The sequence below is a fragment of the Scyliorhinus torazame genome, chromosome 14 (genome assembly GCF_047496885.1).
Source record: "Scyliorhinus torazame isolate Kashiwa2021f chromosome 14, sScyTor2.1, whole genome shotgun sequence".
NCBI classification, from domain to species: Eukaryota; Metazoa; Chordata; class Chondrichthyes; order Carcharhiniformes; family Scyliorhinidae; genus Scyliorhinus; species Scyliorhinus torazame.
In genome coordinates this window covers 175,757,591-175,772,935 of record NC_092720.1, presented here as the reverse complement: position 1 = coordinate 175,772,935, position 15,345 = coordinate 175,757,591, and the positions used below count along the sequence as shown (strand labels likewise).

The window sequence follows — 15,345 nt, the reverse complement described above, 5'->3', positions numbered from 1 at the left end:
TCCAAACCCGGTGACAATCCTTAGTAATGTCCCACCACAGGCGGCTGTTTTCACCCTTGTTGATTTACAACATGCCTTTTTGCAATACCCCTCGCCCCTGAATCACAGTATTTGTTTGCCTTTACATTTAAGGGCAACCAATACACTTGGACTAGGCTCCAACAGGGCTTCATTCATTCTCCAACCCTTTTCTCACAAGCATTGCACTCCCAGTTAGCGACATTATCAACTCCTGGTGGCTCCACCATCATCCAATATGTTGATGACTTACTCCTTGCCAGCCCTGACTTCACCACTAACCAGCATGACACCGTTTACCTGCTCATCCGTCTCCATTCATGGGGGTATGTGATCCCACCCACTAAAGTTCATAAAGGCCAACGGCAGGTCAAATGTTTGGGTGTCCTAATAAGTGCTACGGATCGCTCCCCTACTCAGGAACGCATTACTCCTTCACTGCAGACCCTATTTCCTATATCGCCCAAGCAGGTGCGAGCCATTTTAGGATTGGTGAACTTTTGCAGACAATGGATTGCGAATGTTACTGTCCATACTAAAGAGTTAACTCTGTACTCCTCTCAAAATGCTTCTCTTAAGTTTGAACTTCCTGATTCAGCAAAACAATCTTTTGTTACTCTGAAAAACGCCCTGGCAGCCGCCTCAGCGCCAGGACGACCTATGTATGACAGACCCTTTCAGTTGTACGTTAATGTTCTTGATGAATATGCCACTAGTGTTCTAACACAAGAACACGGTGACCGGCGTCGCTCGGTCGCCTACTATTCTACGAAATTGGACACTGTAGCTTGCAGTCTACCTCCCTGCACCCAAAGTCTTATGGCTGTCCATTTGTTAGCTCAGGCAGCCTCTAATCTGACCCTTTACCAGCCAGTACAAGTGCATACCTCACACTCTATTGTGGCTCTCCTAACGTCTCAGCAAACCCAGCATCTGACTCAAGCCCGCTTGAGCCGCTATGAGGTTTCACTATTGCAAAACCTTTACCTCTCTTTTCATTACTGTTCGACCTTAAATCATGCTGTGTTCCTCGAACAGCCCCCCGATAACCTTGTGGACCCGCCACACGATTGTTTGCTTCGGAATCACTTCCTTACCGCGCGTCGCCCGGATTTAACGGACCGGCCTATTGATAATCCAGATCTAATTTTTTATGTTAATGGCAGTTCCTCCATTTCTCTCACTGACATCCCACAGTCGGGATATGCCGTGGTAACCGACACTGATGTGCAGGAAGCAGCAGCCTTCGAGACCCCTGTCTCCGCACAAGCTATTTGCCCGTATTCAAGCATGTATTTTGGCCACATGTAAAAGTACTAATGTTTACACTGATTCTAGGTATGCCTTTGGCGTGACGCACGCTTTCGGTCGCCTCTGGCAACAGCCTCACCTCTGCGGGAGCTCCCATTCAAAATGCTCTTTGGATTAAAAATCTCTTCGATGCTAATCAGCTTCCCCATCAATTGGCAATTATTAAATGTGCTGCGCACACAAAGCGGGACACTCCCGTTCAATTAGGAAATGCCCGTGCTGATTCGGCTGCTTTAGCTGCGGCTGATTGTTCCCAGTGGGGCTAATCAGGCTCTAAAGCAGGTACCTGCACTAGGAACGAAGGGCATGCCAGACATGACTAAGTTCAAAATTTACAGAGGGACGCCTCTGATTCCGCGCGCACACTATGGAAGTCAATGGGGTGTTCACAAACCTTGACACGAGACCTCAGGCTTACTCCCGTTGGTCAAGTTTGTATTCCGAATTCTTTATTGCCGGTACTTATTGATTATTTGCATTCTTGTACCCATCTTGGCAAGGAGGGAATGGCACAGCTACTCCTGAAAACCTGGTGGCACCCAGATTTGAATACAGCAACGCAAACGCGGCAGGATCGATGCGTTATTTGCGTGAAACATAATAAGGGTAAAGGCATTAAATGCCCTCCAGGAACCACTCCCTTGCCAGATGGCCCTTTTGCCTGTATACAGCTTGATTTTATCGAATTGCCAAAAGCACAGTGCTACAAATATTGTTTAGTAATAATCAATGTATTTAGTAAATGGATTGAAGCCTTCCCCACCACTAATTGTACGGCACATACACTGGTGAAGTGGTTGTTAACGGAAGTCATTCCTCGTTTTGGGGTACCCAAAATAGTGAACTCAGACAATGGACCATATGCTGTAGCTCGGATCAATACTGAATTGTGTGAAGCACTCGTAATTAAACAGCAACTGCACTGCGCATATCACCCGCAGGCTGAGGGAATTGTGGAAAGAGCCAACGGGACATTAAGAGAAAAATTATCTAAATTAACTGAAAAAACTGGGTTAAATTGGCAAAAGGTTGGCACTATTTCACATGCATGTGACTCCCCATTCGCGGACCGGACTGTCAGCTACAGAGATAGTCTATGGTTGGCCAATGAGAACTCCCTGGGATGCCCATGAAAAATTCCTAGAGGGAGTAGACCTCCACATGATCGGGGAACAAATGCAGAAGAATTTGAAGCAATTAACACATTCTCTGAAGTTTCTCCACTCACAGGTAAAACAGGCACATCTCCCAGTAATGGCAGAGACAGTGGTCCCTCGATATCCAGTGAATAAACCCGGAGACCACATGTTGGTTAAAAACTGGGACAGAAAGAATCTAGGATAGCGCTGGAGTGGACCCTTCCGCGTACTGCTGACTACACCGACTTCCGTCAAACTTGAAGGACGTTCAAGTTGGATACATCTATCCGATTGCAAGAAGATAGTCTCCAAACCAGACGAGAACACAGGATGAAGATCTTCATAATAATTTTTGGACTATTTAGCCTTAATGGCCACTCGGTAGTGAAAAAAACGACCGAAACGAGACCTGCCTTCCAATACCTATTTATGTATGTCATATCTTTATGCCGAAAAATTGAATGTAAGCAAGTGTTGGGTTTGTACCCACATCCCCGTCCATTCGAGGGAAGGAATACCTCTCCAATCCCTCCCCTTTCATATCGCAGAGACGGTTGAATGGATTTTATGACAAAATCAAACAGGGAGCAGGGGAAATAGGGGGGATATGGAAATATGGAGATCTGCTGGCTATGACATGACTAAATTTTCAGCTTCGTATCAACCTACCTATAATCGTGCCTTGATTCCACCCTCCCTCACTGTCCACTCGTATAATGTTCAAGGTTCCATGTGTTTTAATAAATCAGGGAAAGGAAAGTTAATGGGGCAAAGTAGGTGCAACCTTACAGTTGACTGGCAAGGACCGGTACCAGGCATATCCAACAAGGGCATGTTTAACTGTGATTGGTCCAAGGTATGAAATATAACTTCTAACATTTCATGGGGACAGACATCCCCAATCCCCTGGATGACATCAGCTGATGATTTTACGGCCTATAATGGAACCTATTTCATATGCGGCACTAAAGGACATCCATGGCTTCCCATTGATTGGACAGGATCCTGCTTTTTGGGATATGTTGTACTTCAAATGCGTCACCTACCCACCTTTAAGCACTCCCCCTCGTGAGCAAAAAGGACTATTTCTAAAACAGAACAGTTCTTTATGACGGCCTTTCCCTTGTACGGAATGGGCAAGGCATCCGACGAACTGATCCACATGGCCACAGCATTGGAACAACTGGCGAACGTAATGGCAGCAGAAGCCAGGGAAACTGGACAGGCATTGGCTGAGGTCTCAGCTGAGCTAGTAGCTGTCGGGACTGTGGCATTACAAAATCGACTGGCTTTGGATTATCTGTTAGCCTCGCAGGGAGGAACGTGCGCTATCATAGGTCAGGAGTGCTGTACATATATTCCAGATGGCTCGGAAAATATCACTAACCTGGCCGACCATATAAAGAGACAGGCTTCTCAAATTCAAGAGATTGACAGTGTATTTCATGACTATAACCCGCCGGGTTGGCTCGGATGGTTGGGTCACGGAGTATTTGATTGGATCTTTAAGGCCTTCATTTTATTACTATTAATTCTACTAGGGATAGGATTGCCTGGTTGCTTGTGGAAATGCATTTTCAAACGAGTCATGGATATATCTATTTAACTAGTGGTCATGATATGACGAAAGGAGGGAATGTGATATGGTACGAATTAAGTAATGGCATGATGGGAAAACTGGTCAATGGGAAGACTGGTCAAAAGGTTTGATACAATACAAGAAAGGCTGAAACTGCTCACTCCAGCTCGCTAGGCCCAGGTAAACAATGCTGCCCTAACCATTTTCAGACTAGTATGGCCATAGGCCAATTCTGCATAACTTGAAGTCTGAAAATATTAGCGAACGTCGAGCCATTCCAAAACACCGGACCTCGGCAACTCCTGTGTAAACTAACTCGTCATAACCCAGGGCCGTAGGAATTTAAAACAAAGGTAAGTTCAGGAAGAAACAAGTCTATTCTGACCTTTCAATGTTCCCTCCGAGGACTAAATAATGGTATGAGTGATATGACCAAACATGGTCTGGTCTTTGCTTCCGTTTGTTTTTCCGATCAAACTCCTGACCATACTGTTGTCACATAATCTTGATAAAGTTAATGTATAAATATGGAGCTAATTCTCGACGAAAGCGCGGAACTTGTGAAAGATTGAGCAGTTTTGTTGACTGCTCTCTGACTTCAAGTTTCAGCCATTATTTCATGCAGTTGTTTTCGACAATAAAGCTTGTTATTCTGTCATAACGAGTGTGTTGAAATTTTCTACTACAGAAGCGGGAAAATATTGACTTTGACAGATTTCACTTCCAAAATGGCAAGAACCGGAGGAGTATGCATGATGATGATAGTTAAAATATCAAATCGGGAGCTGCGGAGATTCTCGCATTCACAACTGTTTGAATTCTGGAGCATCAAACAGAAGCAGAAGCATGCACTCAGCTGTGAACCCGTTTTAAAGAGTGCTTCACACAGAGAATTCCTCATCTGTTCATTTGGGAAAAACACGTTAACTGATCACTGCCGTGACTCGGATTCGAACCGAGGTTGCTGCAGCCACAATGCAGAGTACTAACCACTAGACGATCACGGCGCCTCACGTTACCGCCGAGGTAACCTGTAACTCTCGATATGCTTGGTCATCAACTGTTTGGAATCTATCATGGCCCACACTTTATGACTCTCTAAATACAACTTTAGTAGATACACAGTTTGGATGCCTGAACCTTGGTTCCATATTAATGTTCCTGCAAAATGGAGAAATACACGTTAACACAGGCTCATAAAAACAACAATGCAATCCCTTTAATATATTATCCGTCACAATTTCGATATTCATCCCAAACAGATGGTATTTGGACGTTCTCCCAGTGTCTGCATCGGTTTTCTCCGCCTGCTCGACGTCCCACCCGCAGTCCAAAGATGTGAAGGTTCGGCAGATTGGCCATGCTAAAGTATACCAGATTGCCCATAGATTAGCAGTTTCGCAGGATTGGCCATGATCAACGTGCCGGGTGACGGGCATTCTAACGAGGAGCTTGGTCACGTCGACCCCTGCTGATTTCTTAAAAACCATTTGACCCTGTACCACTTTCCTCTCATTCCTGAATATTGTCAGTGCAAACAAACTCTCGCTCTATTTCCACGATTGAACTTCTCCTCCCACATACAGTTGCACATTCTCCCATTCGCCGTCTCACCCTCTTTGAGCCAAAGAGAACATTCTTGGCCCCTTTCGTTCCTCTGTTGCTATTGGGGTGAATGTCTCTCTATGGTAATTCAAGTTAATTTTGATTAACTCTTTGGATGTGAACTGACTGTTTAAAATCAGAATGAAAGCATTTGGCGTGTTTAATATTGAAACCGCAGAAAGGAAATTAAATCAACGTGGCATGAACTATAAAATGCTCCAAGGTGGTGATTCGATCCCACAGAGGGACGACGTAAAAAAACGGCTTCATTCGGGGGTGGAATGACACTTCGTCTCCGGGGGGGGGGGCGGGGGGGGAATCTATCCACCAACCTTTACAGAGACGACAACTGCTCCCTTTGCTCGAATAAATATGCCAAATTGTGATGGAAACAATCTCATCTTGCCCACGTCACAATAGCAAATTATTGCCGATGCACCAATCTGGAAAAAAATTTAAAAGGCTGAGCAATCTCACCAGGTCTGACAGCATTTGTGGAGATGGAACGAGTCTGTGTTTCAAGCCAGGGTGACTTTGTGTCACAGAACAAAGACTACAACATTATCCGTAGCCCTGTCAATAACGCGCCTCCAGCCTTCTATATTCGAGCCATTGTTGTATTTTCTGCTTTCAGATATTCGCAATGAAACTACATTTAAACTGTATTTTCTGATGTGCAGTGAGAACAGTTTTCTTAGTTTCTAAATATCAGTTAATTTCTCGAATCATTCTAATCAAAGGAAATGGGTCTTGACTGTCGCTCATCAGTCGGGCAGCGCCCTTCGTTCTCCCCGAATTCTGTTTCACAAAACTGGTGCTTAATGTTCGTGTGTCGCTTCGTTTCCATTTCCTCCTTTGCCAACTGGCATTATTTCCCAAAACTCTGCGTGCTCCTGCTCATTGCATCATTTCCAGATGTCAGCAAATTCATTTATATGGAGGGACTATCGAGACCAAGATTATTCTCCGCGTAAACAGTAAATTCAGTGGTTATTTGGTTGTGACACGTGAACATTTTGGGTGATTGGCCAAAGAAGCTGATGCAGCAAATTGAGAGAGACTGTCGGGCAGAGGGCTGGTGAGCGGAGCTGCTGATTGGTTGTTGCGGGGGCAATTTGCATACGTCCGTGTGCTCACCCTAACTTGAAGGTGGTTTGTAGAGGAGCTGTTCTCCTCTACAGCTCGGGTTTAGAAACACTTCTTTAGTGGTTCCCTCCCTACCCCCCTCTTCTAACAAAAAAAACCCCAACCGCTGTCAAGATCAAGAGGAAGGCTCGAGGGCAGGTAGAAATAGAAAGAAGTTGAACTGTGACGTCACAGCCTGCAGGTAAGAGATTGGCTGGTGACTGGTAAGAAGTTTTTCTTTTATTTTCCCTCAGGTGTTATCGTGCGGGGCGCAGATGTGGCTGAGTGATAACTTGCTGAAAAGGGCAGTGAATAACAGGTAAGCTCTTTCTTTCTTTTTTTATCGTGAAGGAATGGCAGGGAATGTAGTGCATTGTCCCTCCTGCACATTGTTTGAGGTGAGGTACGCCGTCAGTGTCCCTGCTGATTTCACCTGTGGGAAGTTCAGACATCTCCAGCTACTCAGAAACCGCGTTAGTGAACTGGAGCTGGAGCTGAATGAACTTCGGATCATTCGGGAGGGAGAGGTGGACATGGATAGAAGCTTCAGGGATGTAGTTACTCCGAAGAATAAAGATAGATGGGTGACGGTGAGAGGGGCTGAGAGGAAGCAGTCAGTACAGGGATTCCCTGTGGTCGTTCCCCTTAGTAAAATGTATACCGCTTTGGATACTGTTGGGGGAGTGGCTTACCAGGGGTAAGCCATGTGGCACAGGTCTCTGGCACAGAGTCTGTCCCTGTTGCTCAGAATGGAAGGGGGGAGAGGAGTAGAGCATTAGTCATTGGAGACTCCATAGTTAGGGGGACAGATAGGAGATTCTGTGGGAACGAGAGAGACTCGCGGTTGGTATGTTGCCTCCCAGGTGCCAGGGTGCGTGATGTCTCAGATCGTGTTTTCGGGATCCTTAAGGGGGAGGGGGAGCAGCCCCAAGTCGTGGTCCACATAGGTACCAACGACATAGGTAGGAAAGGGATAGGGATGTAAGGCAGGAATTCAGGGAGCTAGGGTGGAAACTTAGATCTAGGACAAACAGAGTTATTATCTCTGGGTTGTTACCCCTGCCATGTGATAGCGAGACGAGGAATAGGGAGAGAGAGGAGTTGAACACGTGGCTACAGGGATGGTGCAGGAGGGAGGGTTTCAGATTTCTGGATAATTGGGGTTCATTCTGGGGTCGGTGGGACCTCTTCAAACTGGGTGGTCTACACCTGGACCAGAGGGGTACCAATACCCTGCGGGGTAAATTTGCTAATGCTCTTTGTGAGGGTTTAAACTAGTTCAGCAGGGGCTTGGGATCCTGAATTGTAGCTCCAGTACACAGGAGGTTGAATGTAGTGAGGTCATGAATAAGGTTTCAAATTTGCAGGAGTGTACCGGCAGGCAGGAAGGTGGTTTAAAGTGTGTCTTCTTCAATGCCAGGAGCATCCGGAATACGGTGGATGAACTTGTGTCATGGGTTGGTACCTGGGACTTCGATGTTGTGGCGATTTCAGAGACATGGATAGAGCAGGGACAGGAATGGTTGTTGTCGGTGTCGGGGTTTAGATATTTCAGTAAGCTCAGGGAAGGTAGTAAAAGAGGGGGAGGGGTGGCATTGTTAGTCAAGTTTCAGTATTACGGTGGCCGAAAGGACTCGTCTACTGAGGCAGTATGGGCTGAGGTTAGAATCTGGAAACTAGAGGTCACCCTGTTCGGGGTTTTCTATAGGCCTCCGAAAAGTTCCAGAGATGTCGAGGAAAGGATTGTAAAGATGATTCTGGATAGGAGCGAAAGCAACAAGGTAGTTGTTGTGGGGGACTTTAACTTTCCAAATATTGACTGGAAACTCTATAGTTGGAGTACATTAGATGGGTCCGTTTTTGTCCAATGTGTGCAGGAGGGTTTCCTGATACGGTATGTAGATAGGCCAACGAGAGGCCAGGCCATATTGGAATTGGTACTGGGTAATGAAACAGATTTGGAGGTAGGTGAGCACTTTGGTGATAGTGACCACAATTCGATTACGTTCACTTTAGTGATGGAAAGGGATAGGTATATACCGCAGGGCAAGAGTTGTATCTGGGGGAAAGGCAATTATGGTGCGATGAGGCACGACTTAGGATGCATCGGATGGAGAGGAAAACGGCAGGTGATGGGCACAATGGAAATGTGGAGCTTCTTCAAGGAACAGCTACTGCGTGTCCTTGAGATGTATGTACCTGTCAGGCAGGGAGGAAGTGCTCGAGCAAGGGAACCGTGGTTTACAAAAGCAGTCGAAACACTTGTCATGAGGAAAAAGGAGGCTTATGTAAAGATGAGACATGAAAGTTCAGCTTAGGGCGCTCGAGAGTTACAAGTTATCTAGGAAGGCCCTAAAGAGAGCTAAGAAGAGCCAGGAGGGGACATGAGAAGTCTTTGGCAGGTAGGATCAAGGATAACCCTAAAGCTTTCTATAAATATGTCAGGAATAAAGGAATGACTGGGGTAAGAGTATGGCTAGTCAAGGACAGTAGTGGGAAGTTGTGCTTGGAGTCTGAGGAGATAGGAGAGGTGCCAAATGAATATTTTTCATCAGTATTCACACAGGAAAAAGACAATGTTGTCGAGGAGAATACTGAGATTCAGGCTAATAGAGTAGAAGGGCTTGAGGTTCATAAGGAGCAGGTGTTAGCAATTCTGGAAAGTGTAAAAATAGATAAGTCCCATGGGCCGGATGGGATTGATCCTAAGATTCTCTGGGAAGCAATGGAGGAGATTGCTGAGCCTTTAGCTTTGATCTTTAAGTCATCTTTGTCTACAGGAATAGTGCCAAAAGACTGGAGGATAGCAAATATTGTCCCCTTGTTCAAGAAGGGGAGTAGAGACAACCCCGGTATCTATAGACCAGTGAGCCTTACTGCTGTTGTGGGCAAAATCTTGGAAAGGTTTACAAGAGACAGGATGTATAATTATCTGGAAGGGAATAATTTGATTAGAGATAGTCAACACGGTTTTGTGAAGGGTAGGTCGTGCCTCACAAACCTTATTGAGTTATTTGAGAAGGTGACCAAACAGGTGGATGAGGGTAAAGCAGTTGATGTGGTGTTTATGGATTACAGTAAAGCGGTTGATAAGGTTCCCCACGGTAGGATACTGCAGAAATTACGGAGGCATGTGATTCAGGATGATTTAGCAGTTTGGATCAGAAATTGGCTAGCTGGAAGAAGACAAAGGGTGGTGGTTGATGGGAAATGTTCAGACTGGAGTCCAGTTACTAATGGTGTACCACAAGGATATGTTTTGTGCCATTGCTGTTTGTCATGTTTATAAATGGCCTGGAGGAGGGTGTAGAAGGATGGGTGAGTAAACTTGCAGATGACACTAAAGTCGGTGGAGTTGTGGACAGTGCGGAAGGATGTTACAAGTTACAGAGGGACATAGATAAGCTGCAGAGCTGGGCTGAGAGGTGGCAAATGGAGTTTAATGCAGAAAAGTGTGAGGTGATTCATTTTGGAAGGAATAACAGGGCTAATGGTAAGATTCTTGGCAGTGTGGATGAGCAGAGAGATCTCGGTGTCCATGTACAAAGATCACTGAAATTTGCCACCCAGGTTGAGAGGGTTGTTAAAAAGGCGTGCGGTGTGTTAGCTTTTATTGGTTGAGGGATTGAATTTTGGAGCCATGAAGTCATCTCGCAGCTGTACAAAACTCTGGTGCGGCCGCATTTGGAGTATTGCGTGCAATTCTGGTCGTCACATTATAGGAAGGATGTGGAAGCATTGGAAAGGATGCAAAGGAGATTTACCAGAATGGTGCCTGGTATGGAGGGAAGATCTTATGAGGAAAGGCTGAGGGCCTTGAGGCTGTTGTCGTTAGAGAAAAGACGGTTAAGAGGTGACCTAATTGAGTCTTACAAGATGATCAGAGGATTGGATAGGGTGCGAAGTGAGAGCCTTTTTCCTCGGATGGAGATGTCTAGCACGAGGGTACATAGCTTTAAATTGAGGGGAGATAGATATAAGACAGATGTCACAGGTAGGTTCTTTATTCAGAGAGTAGTAAGGGCGTGGAATGCCCTGCCTGCAACAGTAGGGGACTCGCCAACACTAAGAGCGTTCAAATGGTCATTGGATCGACATATGGACGATAAGGGAATAGTGTAGATGGGTTTTAGAGTGGTTTCACGGGTAGGTGGAACATCGAGGGCCGAAGGGCCTGTACTCCTCTGTAATGTTCTCTGTTCTATGTTTTCACTTCCAAACAGACAAGAACCTGAGGAGTATGCTTGATGATAATAGTTAAAATAAAAAACAGGGAGCCGAAGACATTCTCGTATTCACAACCGTTTGAATTCTGGAACATCAAACAAGACCAGAAGCATGCACTCAGCTGTGAACCCGTTTTAAAGAGCCCTTCATACAGAGAATTTCTCATCCGTTCATTTGGGAAAAACACATCAACATATCGCTGCCGTGATTCGGATTCGAACCGAGGTTGCTGCGGCCACAACGCAGAATGATAACCACTATACGATCACGGCGCCTCACGTTACCGCCGCAGCAACCTGTAACTGTTGCTGTACTTGGTCATCAACTGTTTGGAATCTGTCATGGCCCACACTTTATGACTTTCTAATTACAACTTTAGTAGATACATAGTTTGGATGCCTTAACTTTGGTTCCATAATAATATTCCTGCAAAAAGGTTATATACACTTTAACACAGGCTCGCAAAAATAACAAAGCAATCGCTTTAATATATAATCCATCACATTTTCGATATCCATCCCAAACATATGGTATTTGGACGGTGTCTGCATCGGTTTTCTCCGCCTGCTCGAGGTCCCTCCCACAGTTCAAAGATGTGAAGTTTCGATGGATTGGCCATGCTAAAGTGTGCCAGATTGTCTATAGATTAGCAGTTTCGCTGGATTAGCCATGAACAACGTGCCGGGCGACGGGCATTCTACGGAGAAGCTTGGTTACATCGAGCCCTTCTGTTTTGTAAAAAAACATTTATTTTATCCTGTATCCCTGTCCTCTCATTCCTGAATATTGTCACTGCAAACAAACTCTCTCTCTATTTCCACGATTGAACTTTTCCGCCCACATACCAGTTGCACTTTGGAGCGCCTCTCATTCGCCGTCTGACTCTCTTTGATACAAAGAGAAACATCTAGGCCCCTTAGGTCCCACTGTTGCTTTTGGGGCGAATGTCTCTCGCTGGTAATTCAAATTAATATTGATTGACTCCTTGGATGTGAACTCACTGTTAAAAATCAGAATGACAGCATTTGGCGTGTTTAATATTGGAACCGGAGGAAAGAAATCAAATCAATGAGCATGAAATATAAAAAGCACCAAGGTGGGTGGATTCGATCCCACAGAGGGACGAAGTACAAAAAAAAGTTATCCGTGTGTGGGATAATACTCCGGCTGTTGGTGGGATCGGACCACAAATTTTCAGTTAACAGTCGAACGCGCTAACCGTTCGCGCCACAGAGGCGACGAATGTTGGTTTGGCACTAATACACAAGCTAAATTATAATGGTAACATTTCACCTTGTCCACATCGTGCCAGGAAATCCTTGCGGCTGCAGCAATCTGGAACAAAAACACAAAAGGCTGGGCAATCTCAGCAGGTCTGACAGCATCTGTGGAGAGAGAACGGAATCAGTATTTCAAGCCAGGGTGACTGTGTCACAGGACGAAGAGTACACCATTGTATAGCCATGTCAATAACGCGCCTCCAGCCTTTTTACATTCGAACCATTGTTGTGTTTTCCGCTTCCCGATATTCGCAATGAAACTATAATTAAACTGTATTTTCTGATGTGCAGTAAGGACAGTTTTCTTAGTTTCTAAATATCAGTTAATTTCTCGAATCACTCGAATCAAAGGAAATGTGTCGTGACTGTCTCTGATCAGTCGGGCAGCGCCCTTCGTTCTCCCCGGATTCTCTTTCTCGACTTATTTCCCAACATTCATAAAACTGGTGCTTGATGTTCGTATGTCGCATCCTTTCTGTTTTCTCCATTGCCAACTGGCATTATTTCCGAAAATTCTGCCTGCTCCTCTTCATTACATCATGACCAGATGTCAGGAAATTCATTTATATGGAGGCACTATCGAGACCAAGATTACTCTCCACGTATGCAGAAGGTTCAGTGGGTATTTGGTTGAGACACTTGAAAAGTTTGGGTGAATGGCCAAAAAAGCTGATGCAGCAAATTGAGAGAGACTGTTTTCACTTCCAAACAGTCAAGAACCTGAGGAATAGGCTTGATGATAAGAGTTAAAATAAAAACCGCGAGCTGAAGAGATTCTCGTATTCACAACCGTTTTCATTCTGGAACATCAACAGGAGGAGAAGCATGCATTCAGCTGTGAACCCGTTTTAAAGAGTCCTTTACACAGAGAATTCCTCATCAGTTCTTTTGAGAAAAATTCATCAATTTATCGCAGCTGTGACTCGGATTCAAAACGAGATTGGTGCGGCCAGGACGCAGGGTACTAACCACGAGACGATCACGGCTCCACACGTCAACGGCGGAGCACATTGGATCCTTTCGTTCCACTGTTGCGATTAGGGTGAATGCTCTATCTGTCGATGTATTTGGTCATCAACTGTTTGGAGTCTATCATGACCCACAGTTTATGACTCCCTAATTACAACTTTCGCAGATACACAAGTTTGGATGCCTTAACTTTGGTTCCATAATAATGTTCCTGCAACAAGGACATATACACTTTAACCCAGACTCATAAGAATAACAATGCAACAGTTGTAATATATACTTCATAACAATTTCGATATTCGTCCCAAACGTATGCATTTGGACGTTCTCCCGATATCTGCATTGGTTTTCTCCGCCTGCTCGGAGTCCCTCCCACAGTCCAAAGATGTGAAAGTTCGGTGGATTGGCCATGCTAAAGTGTGCCTGATTGTCCTTGGATTAGCAGTTTCGCCGGATTGGCCATGATCAACGTGCCGGATTACGGGTATTCTACGGAGGAACTTGGTCACTTTGTCTCCTGCTGATTTTTTGAAACCATTTCTCCCTGTATTCCTTTTCTCTCATTCCTGAATATTGCCACTGCAAACACACTCTCTCTCTATTTCAACGATTTACTTTCTCCGCCCACATACCAGTTGCACATTGAAAAGCCTCTAATTCGCCGTCTCACCTTCTTTGATCCAAAGAAAAAAATCCAGGCCCCTTTCGTTCCACTGTTGCTATTAGGGTGAATGTCTCTCTCTGGTCGTGCAAATTAATATTGATTAACTCTTCGGATGCGAAACGACTGTTTAAAATCAGAATTACAGCATTGGGCGTGTTTAATATTGGAACCGGAGAAATGAAATCAAATCAATGTGGCATGAAATATAAAACGCACCAAGGTGGTGATTCGATCCCGCAGAACGACAAAGTATAAAAAACTGTTAATCCGGAGGTGGTATAACACATCGTCTCCGGGTGGGATCGAAATACCTACTTTTCGGTTAACAGCCGAACGCGTTAACCGAGTGCGCCCCAGCGACGCCAACTGCACCCTCAGCTCGAAATAACAATCCAAATTATGATAGAAACAATCACATCTTGCCCACGTCATAATAGCAATTTTTTTCACATGCACCAATCTGGAACAAAAACACAAAAGGCTGGGCAATCTCAGCAGCTCTGACAGCATCTGTGGAGACAGAACGGAGTCTGTGTTTCAAGCCAGGGTGACTATGTGTCACAGAGCAAAGTCTACATTATCCATTATCCGTAGCCCTGTCAATAACGCGCCTCCAGCCTTCTACATTCGAGCCATTGTTGTACTTTCTGCTTCCAGATCTTCGCAATCAAACTACAATTAAACTTTATTTTCTGATGTGCAGTAAGTACAGTTTTCTCAGTTTCTAAATATCTGTTAATTTCTCGAATCATTCTAATTGAAGGAAATGGGTCTTGACTATCCCTGATCAGTCGGGCAGCGCCCTTCGTTCTCCCCGGAGTCTGTTTCTCGATGTGTTTCCCACCATTCACAAAGCTGGTGCTTGATTTTCGTGTGTCGCTTCTTTACCGTTTTCGCCACTGCCAGTGGCTCTATTTCCCAACGTTCTGCCCACTCCTCCTCATGGCATCATGACAAGATGTCAGGAAATTCATTCATATGGAGAGACTATCGAGACCAAGGTTACTCTCCGCGTATACAGAAGGCTCAGTGGGTATTTGGCCGAAGAAGCTGATGTAGCACATTGAGTGACACTGTTTTCACTTTCAAAAAGACAAGAACCGGAGTAGTATGCTTGGTGATAATAGATAAAATATAAAACCGGGAGCTGAAGAGATTCTTCTCTTCACAACCGTTTGAATTCTGGAGCATCAAACAGGAGCAGAAGCATGCACTCAGCTGTGAACCCGTTTTAAAGAGTCCCTGACACAGAGAGTTCCTCATCCGTTCATTTGGGAAAAACACACCAACTTATCGCTGCCGTTACTCGGATTTGAACCGAGGCTGCTGGGGCCGCAACGCAGAGTACGAACCACTATATGATCACGGCGCCGCAAGTTACCGTCGAAGGCAACCTGCAACTGTCGACGTACTTGGTCATCAATTGTT

At 45.1% G+C, this 15,345-nt stretch overlaps 1 non-coding gene across 1 annotated transcript; it reads right to left on the bottom strand.

Moving 5' to 3' along the window:
- Positions 1–4,982: 4,982 nt before the first annotated feature.
- Positions 4,983–5,054, bottom strand: trnah-gug (transfer RNA histidin (anticodon GUG)). Its single transcript has one exon. It is a non-coding gene; the product is annotated as a tRNA-His (tRNA).
- Between the last annotated feature and the right edge of the window lie 10,291 nt (positions 5,055–15,345).